We start from the raw sequence: 10461 nt of genomic DNA, 5'->3' as shown, positions 1-10461 counted from the left end.
TGTGAGTGTGTGTGTTCAATATTTGGTCATGTGAGACCCAGTTTGTGTGCCGTATGTAACACTGACATCCTTAAGCAATTTATTCTCACTATTAGGCACTACAAATACTATTAAGTCACTGAAATTTCCAAGCAAAAAAATAAAAAATTATACTTACATAATGATCTATGATCATTTGCACAGATCTGTTACATACAGCTTCATCTGGACTAAACGATGACAGCCTAATTGATGAGGTTCTTACCGACAAAAAGACCTTGCCTCAACTCTGTCCAAGAAAGAACATTATTGTAGTGATCAGACTCATGTTGACTTTAGCAACGTGAGGTGAGGAAGGAAAGGATAAAATAGGAATCGAGAGATTCCTTTATAAATCATTGCTTAGAGAAACAAAAGTTACCTGGTAACTATAATGCCAACTTAAGCTTCTAATGCTTTCACAAAGCAAATTATTGGTAGAAAACTTCAGAAATGAAGCTCGAGGAATAAAGTGAAAGTATGCACACTTAGTGATAGGGTAGGCTAGGATGCATTCTAGAATTCCAAGGACGGAAAATGATAAACATTATAAAAGGACTCTTCATCTGGACTAATGAAAACAAGTTATCAATGAAACTGTTTTGCTGCAGATTAGAGTGTGCATCTATGGAAACAAACAAAAGCCAAAAATTACCCCACTGAGATATTCCAAAACATCCTACAGTATATCCAGAACCATTGAAGAAGAAATGCCTATGAGTTTTGTTGAATTCTAATTCTTTAGAACATTGAAGTCACTTGATTTTACTTTACATCCTTAGATTTAAGAAATTGTCTGATGGTGTTTTGCTGTGGAAAGAGACCTCTTCGTCTGCACAGCAAATCTGAAACCCTGAGGTTTGAAGACTGTTAACAGGCGTATTTAGGAGCTACTGACCAAGCTGCTAGTGTGGCCATTGCACCCAGTGCAACAGCTGAGGGCCAGGGCCCACGGGGCCCACAGAGAGTATCCAGAGTGTGCCAAATACTCTTCTCTGACTCCCCCAGATAACAGAGAACAGTTTTGGTCAGTCTGCTGGGGTTACCCCAACAGGGACTGCACAAAGCTGCCAACTCATTGATTTGAGCTTTGTGAACTTTTTTTTTTCAATTTGGATAAAGGTGCTTTTAAATACAAGGGGGAAGACTCTCCCCCCCTTTTGTGATGCATGGATATCTTTACTCACCCAACCAATGAGGAAACTACTGAGACCCTGGATTTGCCATGATGCTGGTTCCCGGAACAGAGGCCTTAAGTGAAACTAGAAAGGCAGTTACTAAAATACTTGCCTCTCCCTTGCTTATCTGCCATCTGTCTTCATCCATCCCCATCCCTAACTATCAGACAAAAACAAAGGCAGAGTGTCTCCAGCAGGCCGCTGGTAAAATGCACTTGGGAAAAGGTGATGATTATTGGCAATCTCTCCCATCCTGATCCTTTTAAGTTATTTTGTCAGATTAGACCACCGTCACATTGGAAGGCACAGAGTTATCAGGAGCTGAGGCTCTGCACTGAGTTACAGTGTTGAACAGGGAAAAGAATGAAGTAACAAGCCAGGGAGCCTGAGCACCTGGAAGGCTTGCTCCAGGCCTGCGGGTGCCAGAAATGGTTCCCAATCTGGGCTTCTGGGGCATTAAGTTAGGGGACCCTAACAATTTGATTCCTATCTGTCGCATATTAATTATGTGACTCTGAATACATTCACTTCTCTGAATCTCCTCCTTTTTTCCATTTGTAAAATAGGTAGGCATAATCCCACCTATGCTTCAGAGGCATTGTTAGAATTGAGAGCCAGCACTGTGCTGCCTGACCCATGGCGGCTGCTGCAGAACCATCTTTTGAATGAATAACATGGGGAAAATATCTAGCTCAGGGTCTGATCCACAGCGGGTTCTCAATAAATTAAAACTTTAGATCTAAGTTTTACTACTGAGAAATACCCTGAAAACTGTGCCCCATTAAAATGTATGTGACAACCCACAAATCTCTCAGCCCAAGGGAGAAAAAAGTATCGGTGCTATAAGAAATTATTCTTACTCTTGACCGAGCTTAGGATACTTCACAGTTCTATTCCCACTGAGACTAAGAATGTACACCAGTTAGAAAGAAGGGTGAATTCTAACATTCATTTAGAGTTGCCTAGGTGAGGATTGTTCCTCCTTGTTGCCAGGAACCAAAACAATACAATTTACAAGACAGAACATTCTCCACTTTATCTGCTACCCACATTTAGCATTTTCTATTTCGGGCCATTATTAATCTATAATTATTCTCCTTTGTGGAATTGAGAAATCATAGCAGGAGGTTACATTGCTCAAAGAATGAATTCTTTCCTGAACAAGGCGAATTGGAAAAAATACAAGCCCCAAAGGGAAAAGTGCCTTCCCATTTCCTGAGGCACACTAAGAAGTCTGCAATTAGCTCCGTTTGTAATAGTTTCCATGGCTCTGCTACCGGACATATCTCGCTTCTCCACCATGAGCCTGGTAAGAATTGCCTAAATCTATAATCTCTCTTCTGCCCTTCTGGGCCCTTATCACCTCTTTCCTAATTGCAGGGGGTGGGAGGTGAGCTGAAACAGGCGTTAGAATCTTGCATTTCCCTTCCATCCTGACATTTTCCTGATGCCTCTTCACAGGTCCCTTCCATTGATGCAGTGAGGCCTGGACCTCAGATGAAGATGATAGAGAACGGGGCGGCCCACCGGAAGGGATTTTCACTCCCATGCGCAGCGGCTGTCCGAGGTGATACTGCACTGGGAGGCCACAGCGTGTGCCGCGCACGGCCAGTCCTGCCCTGGCCGCCCCTCCCAGCACCCACTCAGGAGTGCAGGCAACGTCAGACCGTGACCGCAAATATGACAGATATGTTCCCCCACAACACAGTTAGCCCACTGTTCTCATTTCCCTTTGGCCTAGGTCCGGACATTGTATTTAGTCATTGTTTAATTGACCACGACTTAAAAGTACCTCTTCTCTCTAAATGGAATTTGCCAAGAATATTCAGGGTCCACCCAGAAAGAGCAGACAGCAGACTTTGTTGTGATGTTAAACATACTGAGACACAGTGTGAAACGCAGGGACTTTGGTGTCAGGAAATATCCAACCCAGTCCTTCACCTCCCTTTTGACTAGGTGGTTTTAAACCAATTCCATAATATTTCTTAGGCTCTCCCTTATTTGTAAAATGAGGATAATTAATGATACCGACATTATAAGGTTTTTTAGAGGATTGAATGAGTTATTAAATATAAAATAAGCTTAGAAGCTGTTTAGTGCATAATGAGCTCTCAAAGGATGTAATTTGTTGTTATTTCTATTCTTTAATCCTTGAATTTTCTATCACTATCCAGCAGCGACAGGCCCTAGGACCCTGAATGATGAGCCTTATACCAGGGGTACTACAAGGAGCTCCACTCCCTCACGTACATCCTGCCAAAATATAGCTACATTTTCCACCAGATAACAATTCTGCAATTAGAAATCCACAGTTTTAACCTGGGTTTGGTTACTTATCTTCTATTAAAACACAAATGTTCCTGGGAAGGGCAACACATTAAGCCAATCGATAGTAACGTGTACCATTTGTGAAGTAACACCTTCCAGGTACTTGTGGCATTTCTTACCTCATTTTAACCTGCTTAACATCCTATAAGGAAAACACCATGCCCGTGGACAAAGTTCGGACACTTAGGGTTATGACGACAATCAGAGCAAAAATGGATAACAAGTCGCCTAGTCAAATTTTTTTTTAATAAGAGAAATGACACATATAAACAATCTGAGAAGTTGATAGACAGGCTAAGCAATACAAAATCAGCCTAGACTCAGGTATGTGGAGATACCCATTCCAAGGTTGGCTCTGACCTTGGAAACAGGTATTTCTGGGGAACTCTGAGAATATTAACTGTCCCATAAAGTCTGGTCTTTTGAGGATAGTAAGAAGCATGACCATTTTGGTAAATGTGGACAAAGTCACCAAAAATGCAAAGGGATACACGGGCTACTGTGTGAGGGTGGGTTGGGGCAAGTGTGTTCTGGGAATCTTGAGAACAAATACCAGGCCAGAACATATGGATTCTTGATTATTGGTAAGAAGGGATTAGAACAGATCCTGGTGAAAGTCAGGAGCTCTCCTCCAGGGCTCTGATGTCTATTTGCTCAGTAGACAATGTGCCATCTGTCATCATAATCATTCAGTCTTGTTTCCTGAGTGACTTTATGTATTACACAGTTAGCTGGATATAAAATAGAAGCAAAAAGAGCACAGGCTCTAGAATTGGAGAAATCTGGGCTTAAATCAGAATTCTGCCGTGGCCATGTGACTAATTCTGTGACCACAGGCAAGATATTTAATTTCTTTGAGGTGTTACAATGTTCACTAATTGTGAAAATTAAATGAGGTAATATACTCAGGCGCTGGCTGGTGTGGCTCAGTGGATTGAGCACTGGCCTGTGAACCAAAGGTCGCTGGTTCGATTCCCAGTCAGGGCACATGCCTGGGTTGCAGGCCAGGTCCCTAGTAGGGGCACTCGAGGAGCAAACACACATTGATGTTTCTTTCTCTCTCTTTCTCCCTCCCTTCCCCTCTCTCTCAAAACAAATAAATAAAATCTTTTAAAACATTAAATGAGGTAATATACTTGAGGAGATACCAGTAAATCCTAGTCATTTTCAGCATGGAGAAATCTCTAAACCATGGGCTACCGGAGGGCAGGGACCACGTCTTACTGATCTTCATATCCCTGATACCTTTTTGGTAAATAAATGCTGAATAAATGAATGTTGACTGACATTTGAACTAACAAACTTTGGAAAAGTGTTTCTGAAGTTCCAAAAAGAAAAAAAAAAATATTGCGGTGTAACACAAGATCCAATTAGACTGGGCATTTTTACTGTAGCAAACGGTGCATTTTCTAGGAAACAGAATGCCTTCTTTTGTCAGCGCCTCTGTAGCTGTTTCGCCACTTACTCACCATTTACACAGAAAGAAAAGCTCAGTCCCTATTTTCAGCAATGAACATAATATGACATGTGCAAATTGCCAGATACTGTAAAAAATGCCTTGGATTATGGGGACGTAGCTCCGTCTGGAGCGTCAGTGAAAATGCTTCTACGGCAGATGCTCTATTCGCCTGTCTCTAACCTCCCGCAGTGCCTCCACGCTCTCACCACTGCTCAGGCTCTGCACATGTGTTCTCAAACAGTTCGCCACATTTGTTGTAGGAGAAAGCAGAACAGATCATCTATTGCCACTCATAGATATGTTACCAGATTTCTCTGCTCCCTTGGTGAAGCAAAGGGAATATTACACACAGTCCCTGCTTCGTTGATGAGCAGAAATCATTTTAGATGCAAGAAACTGAGAATTCTTAAGGGGATCTTGCAGGAGAGTGAGGCTCTCAACACTTGAAAGGGAATTCCTGTGACTGGGACTCTGGCCTCAGGTGATTTTGTGTGGTTCACTGAGTAAGTCAAGCTTAAACTGTAAAGTCCACCAACAATAATGGTAGCACTGACCTAAGGCTGGAGACACAATGATTTAGTAATGCAAATTATAGCACAATCAAGAACAGGGCTGTGTGATTTTCCTGAACAACTTCCTTGCCCGTTTGAACCTCTACTGCATTCAGCTTCCACACACACATATCACTTTCAGGTTTAACCCTTTGACCTGCAAGAAAACTATGCAATACACTATACAGATATATATTTTTAAATAACAACTTTAATTAATTTACATTTATTTTTTTAAAATGTACATGGCATATAGCATGGAAGAGAACAACACGGTGAAGGACACAGAATTCTGGACATGCGGTTGTAGCGAGGGAACAGATGGGTGGGAGGCAGGTAACAGATGCGGCATGTCCAGTCTGAGAGGAAGTGGCCACGGTGTTTGCGAGAACTTCTGGTGTTGCCAGTTTATGATATTGCCCATGCATTTCATTTTGATAAACAAACAAAAGGAGAGAGAAAGGGAACAAATGATTAAAATGAGGTTCTTGCTTCCTTCTGTGGGAAAACAAAGCATTATTTCTTTCTGGATTAATAACTGTGTATCTGTAGTCCAAGTCGTGTTCTAACAATGTCCCTGTAATTAGAAACACCCGTATTTGCATAAAGTACTGCCAAAGTACCTAGGTATTTTACTGGCATTAGTAATCGGCATATGGCAAGGGAAGCACTGCCAGTGGGCAGAAGGCTTCCTAGTGTTTGGGCCAAAGTGGTCAATGGAGGCTGCGATTGTGTGGGATGAGGCAAAGACTTGGTCTGAAGAAGCCAGAGTCTCAAAACACTTACCTTCACATTTTGCTCCACTTTACCAAGACTGAAGCTATTATTTCTTCTGGCCAGTTCCCCCCGTTTGGTTCTCAACATTCTACAAAACAAAGAGAAGAGAAACTCTGGGTAACTACCCTTGTACATCGCTTAATCCCGTTCAAATTGTAAAACATACAGCCTGTTATTTAGTTACCTTAAGAAAACCACATTTCATTCCACTCCCACCCTCCAATCACTGAGTTACTGGGTTGACTTGCATAAGGCTACACCCTGGTGTTGATGCAGCTCATGCTCAATTACAAAAACCTCAACTCTGCAGGAGCAATCAACAGGCTTCCATGTGTAATGCTAATCTGTGCTTTGCAATATAGTGGATGAAATATGACTAGGTCCTAGCCCAAAAGCAAAACAAAAACAAACAACTTACCTGGTATGAGAGAGCTGTAGAAATTTCTCAGTCTTGAATAAACTACCCCAGATAAAGGGTGGATCCAACATAAAGGTATCTTCAGGTGAGGTCAGGGGTCCAGGACAACCCATTGCTGTTGCTGAAATAAAAGCTGGCTTTCCATGAGGACGTGATCCAATCATAAAGAATTGCCAGGGAGCTGTCATAAGCACAGATGCTGCTGACCTGCTCAATAGTGACACCTCAGCACTTTGTGCTTAGTTTTAGTAACTTGTTAGAAGACAGAGCAGCAGGTGACAGAGCAGGAGGGAGCTTTGGCCCATGTAAGTGTGAAACCCTTAAGCAGGAAAACCTGTAGTTAGTTCTACCAGTGGTGATAGTTCCATTTAAGCCTATAGTTGAAATCTGCTAACAAGGTCAGGCTTGTTATCCCAACAATAAAACCCCTGCTTTAGAACTAGTGAAGTTGATTTCCATAACATTATTTTCAATCTGATGTTTTAAAAGGGATCTGTAAGAAAAAAAAAGAAGTCACTCAAATAAATCAATGGTACTGGGGACTGATGGAGTGGTGTATTTGGTTACCATGCACTTATATGAGCTTTCCGCCTGGGGGGTGGACTTACATTTCCCCAGACACTGAAGTCAGACTTGGATTGACTTGCTCTTTTACTAAAATGGACACAGGGGTTGGTGGTGGAAGTGACTTGTGTGATATCTAGTATAAGCTTAAGACATAGCTTGTTGTTCACCTTTGCCTTCGCCACAATGAACATGCAAATTGAAAGAGAGACTCCTCCATGACTGTGGGTCCCATAGAGAGAATGACGTGGAGCAGAAGCCTCTGCTAACATTCACGGGGCAGGCAGTGCATTTGAAAGATAGAACTTGGTTATTGTAAACTGGCAAGGCCTGGGGCTTGTTTGTTAACACAGAACAGTCTAGTCTATTCCAGCTGAAACATATAACGACTTGGAACAAAATAATTATGTGGTTGAAACTGCCTCTGTTCGTATTGTGTTTATAAGCTACTCAACATCAGTAATTAAATATTTGTCAATTTCCTTGATGTTGAGCATCTGTCCCCAATTGATGACTGAAAAAGAGCTTATTCTGTCTCACATATTAGAACTATTTTATAATCAGTTGATAAATTGTGATTTGCCCAACACTTGATACAAACCTGATTGCTCATTTTTTCTTCACTGCTGAAGGAGCTATTAAATTAAAAATAGTCAAATGAATTGAAAACAGGTCTACCGATGTGTTGTTACTCCTAAAAGGCGCATACAGGAAAATGTAATCATGTATGTTATAAAAGCTAAAGTAATGATTTGCAAATTGACAAAACTGTTGACGTTACACCGTCTTTTGCCACACTCACACCTCCACTGTTGTGGAGATCTGCCCACTGGCCACTTGCGGGGCAACCTGGAAAGCTCTATGACTTCCCATCTTTAAAGGATTTTTTGGGTTGGTAAGAAGAGGCTCGGAGTATGTCTGATCCCAGGGAAAATGATCAAGTGAAAAGGGAGAAGTCACCCTATTCAACGCCACTTCCAAAGAAACAAATATTTAGTGATTTCCTTGTGATATTTCAGGGAAAAAGACATACTGGAAAGCAGTGTGGTAGGAAAAAGAAACAAACTAACTCATAATGGCTTTTCCAGTTTTTGTACAAGCTTAAAGAGTTAAAGTTACCCCAGATGTGAAAGAACAACAGATGGGTGAATTCCTCTGACTTATAATGGTGGATAATAAAATGACCTAAGACTCTATTTAAGAAATAGAACAGCTACACTTGGGCTGTTTACAGACTTAGAAATATCACCATAAGCAAATGTAGGCAGTTCAAAGGATGATTAAAAAAAAAAGGACAAGTGGATAAATAATGACTTGAGGTTGTTGCGAAAATGGAGTGTAACTCTTGCGTTGTTAATATAAACACAAATGACCTTCGCATTTGCTCAACTTTCGTCTTCAAGACAGGAAACAGCAACTGATGATTATCAGAAAAGTCGAATCTTCCACTCGCTGCTGCCGTGCTGACATTATGGTGTATGTCAGAGCATAGCAATGTCACTATCTCTTCAAAGCACATGTTGAAAGCCCGATAGGCGCTTGAAAGCAAAGCTTATCCTGGGCATGGGCTTTGTGTGTCGCAGAGACGGTGTGGCCAATGTCACACTGCGGGAAGGCAGTGTGTGCGTGCAGGGTGTGGAGTTGGGGGTGGTGATCGGAGAGAGAAGGGCCCATGATCACATTTTCCGTGTACGTAATTCATCAATTCATCATTTTCACAAACTTAAACATCCTCTAGGGTAATGTTTAGTACGTAGCCCTCAAATAAACACATCCACAGAGCAATTTTTTGTTGTTGTTGTACATGAGGGTAGCTAGTGAGTCCTGTATTCTGGAAATACTATAAATTAAAACAGTCACAAAAATTGTCTATGAATTACACAGTATTTTGTGTCAGAAGAGTTTCAAATATTTGAATTGTTTTTTTCTGTTTCTGATAAAAATGGATCCAGGGCTTTTTTCTTTCACAGTCGGCACATACGCATACAGTCATCATCACTGTAACACGAAAAGTCCATGCACGTAGAGTGTGGCACCTACGGCGACTGATGAACACTCTCTCCTGTTTCTCCATTGGGTAGCCGTCGAGTGGTTATTTCATAAGCTTTGCTCCTAAATGCAGTCCCCTAAATTGACCTTTCATTTCTTGCTGTGCGGTCCATTTGGTCTGGGCTCCAGAAGAGATCTCAATATGGAATAAATTCTTACTGTTATTATTTATTAAATATAATGCTTGCTGAAAATATCTTTATTGTATGTATCTGTGAGTGTTATATGGAATCATACTCCTGTTTCCTTACACCTGTGATGAGATTTTCTTTAGACTTTATGAAGTGTAACCCGACCAGAGAAACTGTGTCTCAGGAGGAGACTTTATTTCCATCTTCTCTCTTCCCAGTCCTACCTGTGTCTATATATCCTCACAAGAATGATGATACCTTGGGAATTCTGCCTCCTATTTCAAACAAATGGATTCATATACACTTTTTCTTAAGCCTCCAGACTTTCTATGATGTGCTTTCAGTTAGTATAAACTTTATGGGCTGGGCCTAGCTGCTACCTATTCAGTAAGAAACAATGAATCAAGGGTTGACAATTCTTTTTTTCTGTAAAAGGGCAATTAGTACATATTCTCAGCTTTGAGGACAATATAGTCTCTGGGTGTCTGTTGCAATTAAACAACTCTGTGGTAGTGGTGTGAAAGAAGCCATGATTGTAAGTAACCGTGTTCCAATAAAACTTTATTTACAAAAGCAGATTGAGGGAGGGGGTGTGGTATTGACCTACTGAAATTTATTGTCTCCTGATCTAAGGCAAACAAACAGATACCCTGCCTACACCATACTAATTTGCAAATCTGATTCTCATCGTGGTGAAATCACATTCATTCATGGCCTTCACACGTCCCCCCGAGATGAATTTAGGAAATGAAAAAATTCAATATGGTATATTTAAGTGTTGCTAAGATAGTAAATCCTAAAAGTTCTCAGCACAAAGGGAGAAACCAATTACTTTTCTTTTTCCCATCTCTTTTTTTCTAGTTCTGTATAAGATGATGAATGTTAGCTAAACTTATTTTGCAATGTACTATGTAAGTCAATCATTATTCTGTGCACCTTAAACTTGTACAGTGTGTATGCCAATCACATATCAGTAAAACTGAAATAA

Source organism: Desmodus rotundus, chromosome 13, assembly GCF_022682495.2.
Source record: "Desmodus rotundus isolate HL8 chromosome 13, HLdesRot8A.1, whole genome shotgun sequence".
Classification (NCBI taxonomy): Eukaryota; Metazoa; Chordata; class Mammalia; order Chiroptera; family Phyllostomidae; genus Desmodus; species Desmodus rotundus.
Note: the sequence above shows the minus strand (reverse complement) of the source record.